Here is an 11,147-nt window from a genome sequence, read left to right as displayed (position 1 = left end):
CAAAAAGTTTGATAACATCAAAGTATGAAACAATTGCTTGGCTTGTCATCGGGGTTGTGCATGGTTTAAATATTTTATGTGATGAAGATAGAGCATAGCCAGACTATATGATTTTGTAGGGATAGCTTTCTTTAGCCATGTTATTTTGAGAAGACATGATTGCTTTGTTAGTATGCTTGAAGTATTATTGTTTTGTTCACCCTCGAGGCTGAGGGTATGTACTAGTAGCTATGTCTATGATCTCTCTCTCTCGTGTTCTTGAGGTGATACGATCTTGATGTATCGCGAGCTTTGCTATTATAGTAGGATATTATGATGTTTCTCCCCCTCTACTCTCTTGTAATGGATTGAGTTTTCCCTTTGAAGTTATCTTATCGGATTGAGTCTTTAAGGATTTGAGAACACTTGATGTATGTCTTGCATGTGATTATCTGTGGTGACAATGGGATATCACGTGATCTACTTGATGTATGTTTTGGTGATCAACTTGCAGGTTCAGTGACCTTGTGAACTTATGCATAGGGGTTGGCATGCGTTTTCGTCTTGTCTCTCCGGTAGAAACTTTGGGGCAGTCTTTGAAGTACTTTGTGTTGTTTGAATAGATGAATCTGAGATTGTGTCATGCATATTGTATAATCATACCCACGGATCCTTGAGGTGACATTGGAGTATCTAAGTGACATTAGGGTTTTGGTTGATTTGTGTCTTAAGGTGTTATTCTAGTACGAACTCTATGATAGATCGAACGGAAAGAATAGCTTCGTGTTATTTTACTACGGTGTAACATTCCAAATTTTAAATTTGGAAGGTTATACATAGGTCATCATTGCATATCACATTTTGTTGCATTTTGGTTGATCCTAGAAATTCTAAGCAACTTAAGGACCCACGTAGAGAGTTCGGGATTTCGTTATTTTCATATTTGAATTTTCTCAAATATTGAAAAGAGGATCATTTGGTTTTAATCATTTTCTCTCTGAATATTTCCAAAGTTAAAATAAAAGAGAGGGGATAAAATGACTTCTCCAAAATAAAAGAAATATTGGAGGAAAAATGTTAGAATCAAATATTTACTTTTATTTGGATTTTATTGCTATTTTATTTGAATTGGAAAAATTGCACGTTTTCAAAATTGCATTTTAGGCCAGAGAAATGTTCACTTTGTTCTAAATATTTCATTTAGACGGTGAAAATTTGTTTTGAAATTTTAAGAATTTTTTAATATTTTTTAGGATTCTTTTCTATTCGGCAGAATTATTATTTTTTTAAAAAAAAATTCCTGCGGACCGAGCCGAGCCGAAGCCCAGCCGCGCGCCTCCCACTCAGGCTCAGGAGAGGATTCCCGAGCGCCACCGCCGCCATCGACGACGTGTCGGTCCCAGACACGCCGTGTCGCCCCCTCCCCCAAGCCGCCAACCCCGCCTGACCCCCTATAAGTACCCGCCGGCGCCGCCCCTCTCCGCCTCGCCAGCCACCGTACCCGCCGTCGCCTGTGTCGTCCGCCGCCGCTGCAAGCCGCCGCCATCGCCCGCGCCTCCCACCGCTGTCGTCCGGAGCCCCAGCGCCGCCGCCCCGCCACGCCGGACCTCGCCGGAGGTATACGCCACCGCCGCCGGCCGTTCGTCCTTTTTTTTCAGAAAAACCATTCGGTTTTTAAAACCCTAGATCTAGTTTTTTTATATCGGTTTGGTTTTTATCGGTTTAGTTAATTAGCGGACGTTTGTCTGTACATTCGTTTAACGAATGTTGTTTGTCAGTTAGCCGCAGACAGCGAAAGTTCGTTCCTTAGCTTGTTCGTCTCGTTTTATTTTTCCAGGGTTTATCCGCGATTATTTTCGGTCGCGATTTCTGCCCTGATCTTTGATCTAGTTTATCTTTTCGCCCATTTATCCGAATTAGATGAAACAAGCGCCTAGATCTTCGTCTCAAATCCCTCTTTCTGTTTAACCAACTTGAACAAGATTTTGGTACTGTAAAATTTGACTTTATCCAGATTAGTAAATTATTCTTATTTCTTCCCTAGTTTGAGCTTCGTTGCTCCGTTTGATTTGATTCTTTTTGCAAACCGGAGTTCTTCAGTGAAACTTTCTGGTTAGATCTTCTTATTTGAGTTTTACCCGTGCTTCTAGTTGAGTGCTTATGTATCCTATTGTTTGTTTGCGATAGAATTCCCGAAGTGCGAAGCGTGCTACTACGAGTCTCTAGGTTTTGCGGATCGTCAGTAAGGCAAGTAACACTTTGATAATACCCCTTTATTACCCACTTTTTATGCATTAGTTCAATCCTCAAACATTGCATGATTAGGATCTGAATAAGATGTGGCTTTGGGAAGTAGATGATGAGGTCGAACCTATTGCCCTTTTTATTATCAAACCTTTGGGAGTTACTTCTACGTTATGCTCAGGATCGCTATGCTATGCTCGTAGACGTGGATTGGGTGAGTGTATCCATGACAGATGTGAGTATTGTTAATTAATGGTTAACTTAAGGTGGCCACTTAAATACACATCTGGGTGGATTGGTTAAGGCACCCTGGAGTACCAAGTGGTTGTCATGGCACCTGGAGAATCCAGTGTTATCCTAGGATATCCCGGAGTACCCGTGTGATCATCCTATGGTTCGCCACCCAGGCTCAAAGGGATCATAAGATATTTCCTGCTAGAAACTTCCGTGTGCAGCCACAAGCTATTATGGGCTCTAGCATAGTTGAATAGGTTGCATGACCTCTTTCAGTGGTGGGCTAGCAGATGTAGGGGAAAGTATGTGTAACTGTCCACCCAGAGTAAAGAGTGAATGTTTCTGAAAGACTGTGTCTTGGTCATCCGATTCTCAAACACCTTGTAGTGCGAGAAATCCTACGGAGGAGATCGAGTCTTGTGGGGAAAGTGCGCAAACCTTTGCAGAGTGTATAAACTAATCATGGTTAGCCGTGTTCCCGGTTATGGACATCTTGAGTATCTGGTTCTTGGATTATCATGTTGATCTCATCACTCTAATTTAATTTGTTGGGATTAATTGATATTGTTTATTTGGGATTGAGTTGGAGGAACCTTCTCAATGTTTAACAACCACCATGATAGTTAAATAAAATTTATTCCTTTGTTGTAGGGAAAAATTGGCTTTACGCAAAATCAGTGACCATAGAGCTTTCGACCAGCCATATATGCATGTAGTGATAGCATTTATTCTGTTCATTACTCTATGTGTTACATTGCCGGCATATTCCATGTGTTGACCCATTTCGGGCTGCAACATATCATGTTGCACACTTTTCAAACTACGAGTAAGGTGCCATAGGTCATTGTCGTTCACTCAGCTATGCCATTGGAGTTGATGGACTGAATTTATCTTCGAAGCCTTCCGTTGTTTTCTCATTTAGATGGCCTTAAGCCATATTATTGTAATAAGTTCTCTTTTGAGACATTCGATGCAATAAGTGTGTGATTGAAACTCTATTATAAATCCTCAAGTACTATGCGTGTCAGCATTACCGCTCCAGGGATGACACTGATGCACAGAGACTAGATTGTTTGAGGTATGGTCGCTACAAGATGGTATTAGAGCACACGCTGACTGTAGGACACGACCACTAAGCTAAAACCATAGGTCACTCTTCTCTACTCATTTCTGACTCCTGTCCTTTTTCGACTCTATAGGATGCGGACTCAGGGAACAAGTGTACACAACCGGATGAAGACACCCTTTTGGACGACACTTGAAGGAAGTTACTAGGTACCTGAACATTGGAATACCAAGCTTCACCAGGACCTACATGGCCACTTTACCAGAAGAGGAGTGTTGGATGATTTGAGTTCAAGTTCCAGGAAGGACGTTCATGCTAGTCACTGATCTCATAGAGTTTTCCTTTGATGCACCAACCTGGAGTCTAGAAAAGAGCATGGCAGCCCACATCACCATGGGATGCATTGGAGAAGTTTACCACAAGGATCTCAAGGACACTATCTACCAGATATGTGGGCGCCGAGATGAGCAATGGGAGATGATCAGCACCAGGAGGGACATGCCCATTGCAGCTTTCATCCAGGAGTTAAACCAGCACATTCGTCACCAGAAGAACCAGATGTGCGCAGGAATGATAGATCTGAAGAAAGCAATGACCAGGATCACTGAGCTAGAGGAGGAACTCAAGTCTATATGCAACAGATATGAGGAGGAAATGACGATACTAGTGGAGAAGAATGACGACCTAACGAGGAAGCTAGGAGTATTCATGGGAGACCCCACGCTAGGAGGAGATGACGACGATTCCAAGGACATTTGTTCGGAGGACTACATCATCATCAACGACACCGACTCAGATCCCGATGATAGTGATAATGACTATGTTGATGAAGGTGGAGCAGATATCATGGAGTCTTCTAGCGATTAAAAAACTTCTAGTCGACCACCATATCAGTAGTAGTATTCCCCCATGTATATAGAATAGTCCAAGCACTTTTGTAACAATAGTTAGACCGATTGTAAGCCCTTGTGTGAATTGATTGAAGTGATATGATTGTGTTTGTCTCATGTGCATATGGGTAGTGTTTTCCCTCTAGACCTCATTCTTTTTGGTTTCCTCACCTTTTCTAAACCCATTAGATGCCTCCGAGATATAACAATGGATTTGCTTACCCACCGAAGCTCACTCAGTTGATCCAGCAGCAGAATACCTTGATGCAGCTACTAGTTCAGAATCAGAACCAAGGCAACAACAACAACAACCATCCACCACCACCTGTTGATCACTTAGCCCGCTTTCTAAGGCTGAATCCATCGGTGTTCTCTAGTAGCATCGAGCCGATTGTTGCAGATGATTGGCTCTGCAAGATTGGAAGAGAGCTGACCACTGTAGGATGCACAGATGCGGAGAGAGTGCGTTTTGCCGCACATCAGCTTGATGGACCCGCAACATCATGGTGGGAGAATTTCACAACCACTTACCCCATTGACACTGTTACATGGGACCAGTTTCAGCAGGCTTTCCGCACTGCCCATGTATCAGCAAGAGCTATGAACATGAAGAAGCGCGAGTTTCGCAACTTGCACCAAGGAGGACGCACAATGGGCCAGTATGTGGATGAGTTTAGTAAGTTAGCACGTTATGCCCCTGGTGATGTAGCTACAAATGCTGCAAAGCAGGAGAAGTTTCTGTAAGGACTGAATGATGAGCTGGGCATGCAGTTGATGGTGGCAACCTTCAACAACTACCAGGAGTTGGTAGATAGAGCTCTCACGATTGAAGGGAAGCAGCAGCAGATAGATAGCCGCAAGAGAAAGTATGGACAAGGGAAGTACAATACAGGAGCTCAGCAGAGACCACGTTTTACCCCGAACTCGGGAGGACACATTCACCATAACCATGGAGGCCATAATTCCAATGGAGGAAGTTCGCATAACCATAGTGGCCCCAAAAATGGGAATGGGAATGGAGGAAGCAACGGCCAGAACCGTTCCAACCCAGCAACACCCTCCAAGAAGGATCTAAGTCACATTACTTGTTTCAAGTGCGGGAAGAATGGACATTATGCCACGGAATGTTCTGAAGCAAAGAATGGAAATGGCAATGGAAGCTCTAGGAAGAAGCCCAACCCTTTCAACAGGGGACAAGTGAACCACGTTAGCATGGAGGAGGTTGAAGAGCAGCTAGATGCAGTTATAGGTAAGTTTTTGGTTAAGTCATTTACTGCAATCGTTCTTTTATACTAGTGCATTGCATTCATACATATCAAGGGGATTCGTGGATAAGTATAAGTTGCCCACCAAAGTTCTTAGGACACCTATGTTAGTAAGCTCGCCAGGAGCGGAGCATATGCCAAGCCAAGGATGTTTTCAGATGCCATTGACCATAGGTAGGCAATTTTCCCCCTCAGATCTAATAATTCTGGAGTCGCAAGGTTTGGATGTGATACTGGGTATGGATTGGTTATGGATGTATGGGGGAAACATCGATTGCGCCAGTAATTCAATTATGCTCACCACCCCAGAAGGAAGCAGGATTAAGTATGTATCCCGGCATGTGCCGAAGAGGACTCAAGTGAATTCCTTATCTGGAGTTTAACAGGAGGAAGTGCCAGTGGTGAAGGATTACCTCGACGTATTTTCGGAGGAGTTGCCAGGCATGCCACCGGATAGAGACATTGAGTTTTTGATTGAGCTTTTGCCAGGCACCGTGCCTATATCAAAGAGACCGTATCGGATGCCCGCACAGAATTTGGAGGAAATTAACAAGCAGATTAAGGAGTTACTGGATAAAGGTTATATTCAACCAAGTTCATCACCTTGGGGATCCCAGTACTTCTAGTGGAGGAGAAGGATGGATCATTGAGGATGGTTGTTGATTATCGTGCGTTGAATGAAGTGACGGTCAAGAACAAGTACCCACTGCCGATGATCAATGATTTGTTTGACCAGTTGCAAGGAGCTAAAGTATTTTCCAAGATCGATCTGCGATTAGGATACCACCAGCTGAAGAATCGAGAGCAGGATATACCTAAGACAACTTTTACCACAAGGTACGGGCTATATGAATATACCGTTTTGTCATTCGGTCTGACCAACGCGCCTGCCTATTTCATGAACATGATGAAGAAGGTGTTTATGGAGTTTTTGGATAAGTTCGTCGTAGTGTTCATTGATGATATATTGGTCTACTCGAAGAATGAAGAGGAGCATAAGGAGCATTTGCGTTTGGTTCTCAAGAAGCTCAGGGAACATCAATTACATGCCAAGTTCAGCAAGTGTGAGTTTTAGTTGAAGGAAGTTGGATTTCTCGGACATGTTATATCCGGAGAAGGAATAGCGGTAGACCCCACCAAGGTTATTTTTGTGACTAAATGGGTGGCACCCACGTCAGTTGGAGAGATTAGGAGTTTTCTTGGACTCGCAGGATATTACCGGAGGTTCATAGAGAACTTCTCCAAGATTGTAAAGTCGATGACAGAGTTGTTGAAGAAGGACACCCAGTTCAAATGGACTGAGGAGTGTGAAGCCAGTTTTTAGGAGTTGAAGAAACATTTGGTTACAGCCCCAGTGCTAATTCTTCTAGATTAATGCAAGGATTATCAAGTGTATTGCGATGCTTCTCGTCGAGGACTTGGAGCAGTGCTTATGCATCATATGCCTCATGATAGCTTAAGCCCCATGAGCTGAATTATGCTACTCATGATTTGGAGTTAGCAGCCGTAGTGCATGCGTTAAAGACATGGAGATATTTTCTCATCGGAAAGCACTGTAAGGTATACACGGATCATAAGATTTTGAAATATATCTTCACGTAGAAGGAGTTGAACCTCAGGCAAAGGAGATGGTTGGAGCTCATTAAGGATTATGATATGAAGTTGCACTATCATCCCGAAAAGGCTAATGTAGTAGCAGATGCATTGAGTCGCAAGAGTTATGTTAATACACTCATGACCGGAGATTTACCCAAGGAGTTAGCAGAGGATCTTCGCGAACTATGTTTGGAAATAGTTCCGAGAGATTATGTAGCAGCATTGGAAATTCATTCCACTTTGATGGATAAGATCAGAGAAGCTCAGAAGACCGACAAGGAGATTGCCGAGATAAAGGAAAGGATGAGCAAAGGAAAGGCTAAAGGATTTCGTGAGGATGAGCATGATACTTTATGGTTTGAGGATCGTGTATACGTGCCAAATGACCCTGAGATCAGGAAGTTGATCCTACAAGAGGCCCATGATTCGCCATACTCAATTCACCCAGGAAACACCAAGATGTATCTGGATTTGAAGGAAAGTTTCTGGTGGACCGGAATGAAGAAGGATATTGCTGAGTACGTAGCAGTATGTGATGTATGTCAGAGAGTAAAGGAAGAGCATTAGAAGCTAGCAGGATTGCTACAACCATTGCCTATACCCGAATGGAAGTGGGACAAGCTAGGCATGGATTTTATCACTGGATTGCCCAAGACTCGTTCAAGCTATGACTCTATATGGGTTGTAGTCGATCAGTTGATGAAAGTAGCTCATTTCATCCAAGTGAAGACCACCTATACGAGTGCTAAGTTGGCAAAGATATATATGACCAGGATCATATGTCTGCATGGAGTTCCGATGACCATTGTATCAGATAGAGGAACCCAGTTTACCTCAAAGTTCTAGAATTAGTTGCACAAAACTTTGGGTACTAGGCTAGATTTCAGTACAGCCTTTCATCCACAGACAGATGGACAGACCGAGAGAGTCAATCATATTCTGGAGGACATGTTGACATCTTGTGCGCTAGATTATGGATCTAGTTGGGACGACAACTTGCCATATGCACAGTTCTCTTATAACAACATTTATCAAGCCAGTTTGAAGATGGCCCCTTTAGAAGCTTTGTACGGAAGGAGGTGCAGGACACCGTTGCTATGGGATGAAGTTGGCGACCGCCAGTTGTTTGGACCAGATTTGATTAAGGAGTCTGAAGAGAAGGTTAAACTGATCCGCGACAGACTCAAGGTAGCCCAGTCCAGGCAAAAGAGTTATGCGGATTCTAAATGCACGGAGATGTTTACGAAGTCGGAGACATAGTATATCTTCGTGTGTCCCCACTTCGAGGTGTTGAGCGTTTTGGAGTTAATGGAAAATTAGCACCACGTTTTGTGGGACCATACAAAGTTTTGGAACGTATGGGAGACGTTGCTTACAAGCTGGAATTGCAGAAGGATTATCAAGAGTTCATGATGTGTTTCACGTTTCCCAATTAAAGAAGTGCCACGCAGAGATGGCCGATATTCCTCTAAGAGATACAGTGCCACTGGAAGCGATTCAGCTGGATAGTGATTTGACCTACGAGGAGAAACCAGCGAAGATTCTCGAGTTTGCCAGCCGAGTCACATGCACCAAGGTTATCAAGTTCTGCAAAGTTCAGTGGAGCCACCATAACGAGGAGGAAGCCACCTAGGAACGAGAGGAAGACCTACGGAAGGACCAACCGCACCTATTTTCTAGCCAACCCGAATCTCGAGGGTGAGATTCATCTTAAGGGGGTAGGTTTGTAACATCCCAAATTTTCAATTTGGAATGTTATACATAGGTCATCATTGCATATCATATTTTGTTGCATTTTGGTTGATCCTAGAAATTCTAAGAAACTCAAGGACCCACAGAGAGGGTTGGGGATTTCGTTATTTTCATATTTGAATTTTCTCAAATATTGAAAAGAGGATCATTTGGTTTTAATCATTTTCTCTCCGAATATTTCCAATGTTAAAATAAAAGAGGGGGGATAAAACGACTTCTCAAAAATAAAAGAAATATTGGAGGAAAAATGTTAAAATCAAATGTTTAATTTTATTTGGATTTTATTGCTATTTTATTTGATTTAGAAAAATGCACTTTTTCAAAAATTGCATTTTAGGCCAGAAAAATGTTCACTTTGTTCTAAATATTTCATTTAGACGGTGAACATTTGTTTTGGAATTTTAAGAAATTTTTTTATATTTTTTAGGATTATTTTTTGTTCGGCAGAATTATTTTTTAAAAAAAAGTTTCCCGCGGACCGAGCCGGGCCGAAGCCCGGCCGGCCCAGCCGCGCACCTCCCGCTCTGGCTCGGGAGAGGACTCCCGAGCGCTACCGCCACCATGGACGACATGCCCGTCGCGGACACGCTGTCGTCGCCCCTCCCCAAGCCGCCAACCCCGCCCGACCCCCTATAAGTACCTGCCGCCGCCGTCCCTCTCCGCCTCGCCAGCCACCACCTGCCACCGCACCCGCTGCCGCCCGTGTCGTCCGTCGCCGCCGTCACCCGCGCCTCCCGTCGCCACCGTCCAGAGCCCCAGTGCCGCCGCCCCGCCCCGCCAGACCTCGCCGGAGGTATACGACGCCATTGCCGGCCGTTCGTCGTTTTTTTCAGAAAAACTATTCGGGTTTTTTAAACCCTAGATCTAGTTTTTTAGATCGGTTTGGTTTTTTTCCGGTTTAGTTAATGAGCGGTCGTTCGTTCGTAAGTTTGTTTTAACGAAAGTTGTTCGTCAGTTAGCCGCAGATAGCGAATGTTCGTTCATTAGCTTGTTCGTCTTGTTTTATTTTTTCAGGGTTTATCCGCGATTATTTTCGATCGTGATTTCTGCCCCGATCTTTGATCTAGTTTATCTTTTCGCTCGTTTATCCGAATTAGATGAAACAAGCGCCTAGATCTTTGTCTCGAAGCCCTCTTTCTGTTTAACCAACTTGAACAAGATTTTGGTACTGTAAAATTTGACTTTAGTCCAGATTAGTAAATGATTCTTGTTTCTTCCGTAGTTTAAGCTTCGTTGCTCCGTTTGATTTGATTCTTTTTGCAAACCGGAGTTCTTCAGTTGAACTTTCTGGTTAGATCTTCTTAGTCAAGTTTTACCCGTGCTTCTGGTTGAGTGCTTATGTATGCTATTCTTTGTTTGCGATAGAATTCCCGGAGTGCGAAGCGTGCTACTACGAGTCTCTTGGTTCCCCGTGGACCGAGCCGGGCCGAAGCCCAGCCGCGCACCTCCCACTCCACCTCGGGAGAGGATTCTTGAGCGCCACCACCGCCATGGATGACGTGTTTGTCCCGGACACGCCGTTGTCGCCCCCTCCCCCAAGCCGCCAACCCCGCCTGACCCCCTATAAGTACCCGCCGCCGCCGCCCCTCTCCGCCTCGCCAGCCACCGCACCCGCCGTCGCCTGTGTCATCCGCCGCCGCTGCAAGCCGCCGCCATCGCCCGCGCCTCCCCCGCCGCCGTCCGGAGACCCAGCGCCGCCGCCCCGCCACGCCGGACCTCGCCGAAGGTATACGCCGCCGCCGCCGGCCGTTCGTCGTTTTTTTTCCAGAAAAACCATTCGGTTTTTAAAACCCTAGATCTAGTTTTTTTAGATTGGTTCAGTTTTTATCGTTTAGTTAATTAGCGAACATTCGTCTGTACATTCGTTTAATGAACGTTGTTTGTCAGTTAGCCGTAGGTAGCGAAAGTTCGTTCGTTAGCCTGTTCATCTCGTTTTATTTTTCCAGGGTTTATCCGCGATTATTTTCGATCGCGATTTCTGCCTTGATCTTTGATCTAGTTTATCTTCTCGCTCGTTTATCCGAATTAGATGAAACAAGCGCCTAGATCATCGTCTCAAAGCCCTCTTTCTGTTTAACCAACTTGAACAAGATTTTGGTACTGTAAATTTGACTTTATCCA

This window comes from Triticum aestivum, chromosome 6B (assembly GCF_018294505.1).
Source record: "Triticum aestivum cultivar Chinese Spring chromosome 6B, IWGSC CS RefSeq v2.1, whole genome shotgun sequence".
Taxonomy (NCBI): domain Eukaryota; kingdom Viridiplantae; phylum Streptophyta; class Magnoliopsida; order Poales; family Poaceae; genus Triticum; species Triticum aestivum.
Note: the sequence above shows the minus strand (reverse complement) of the source record.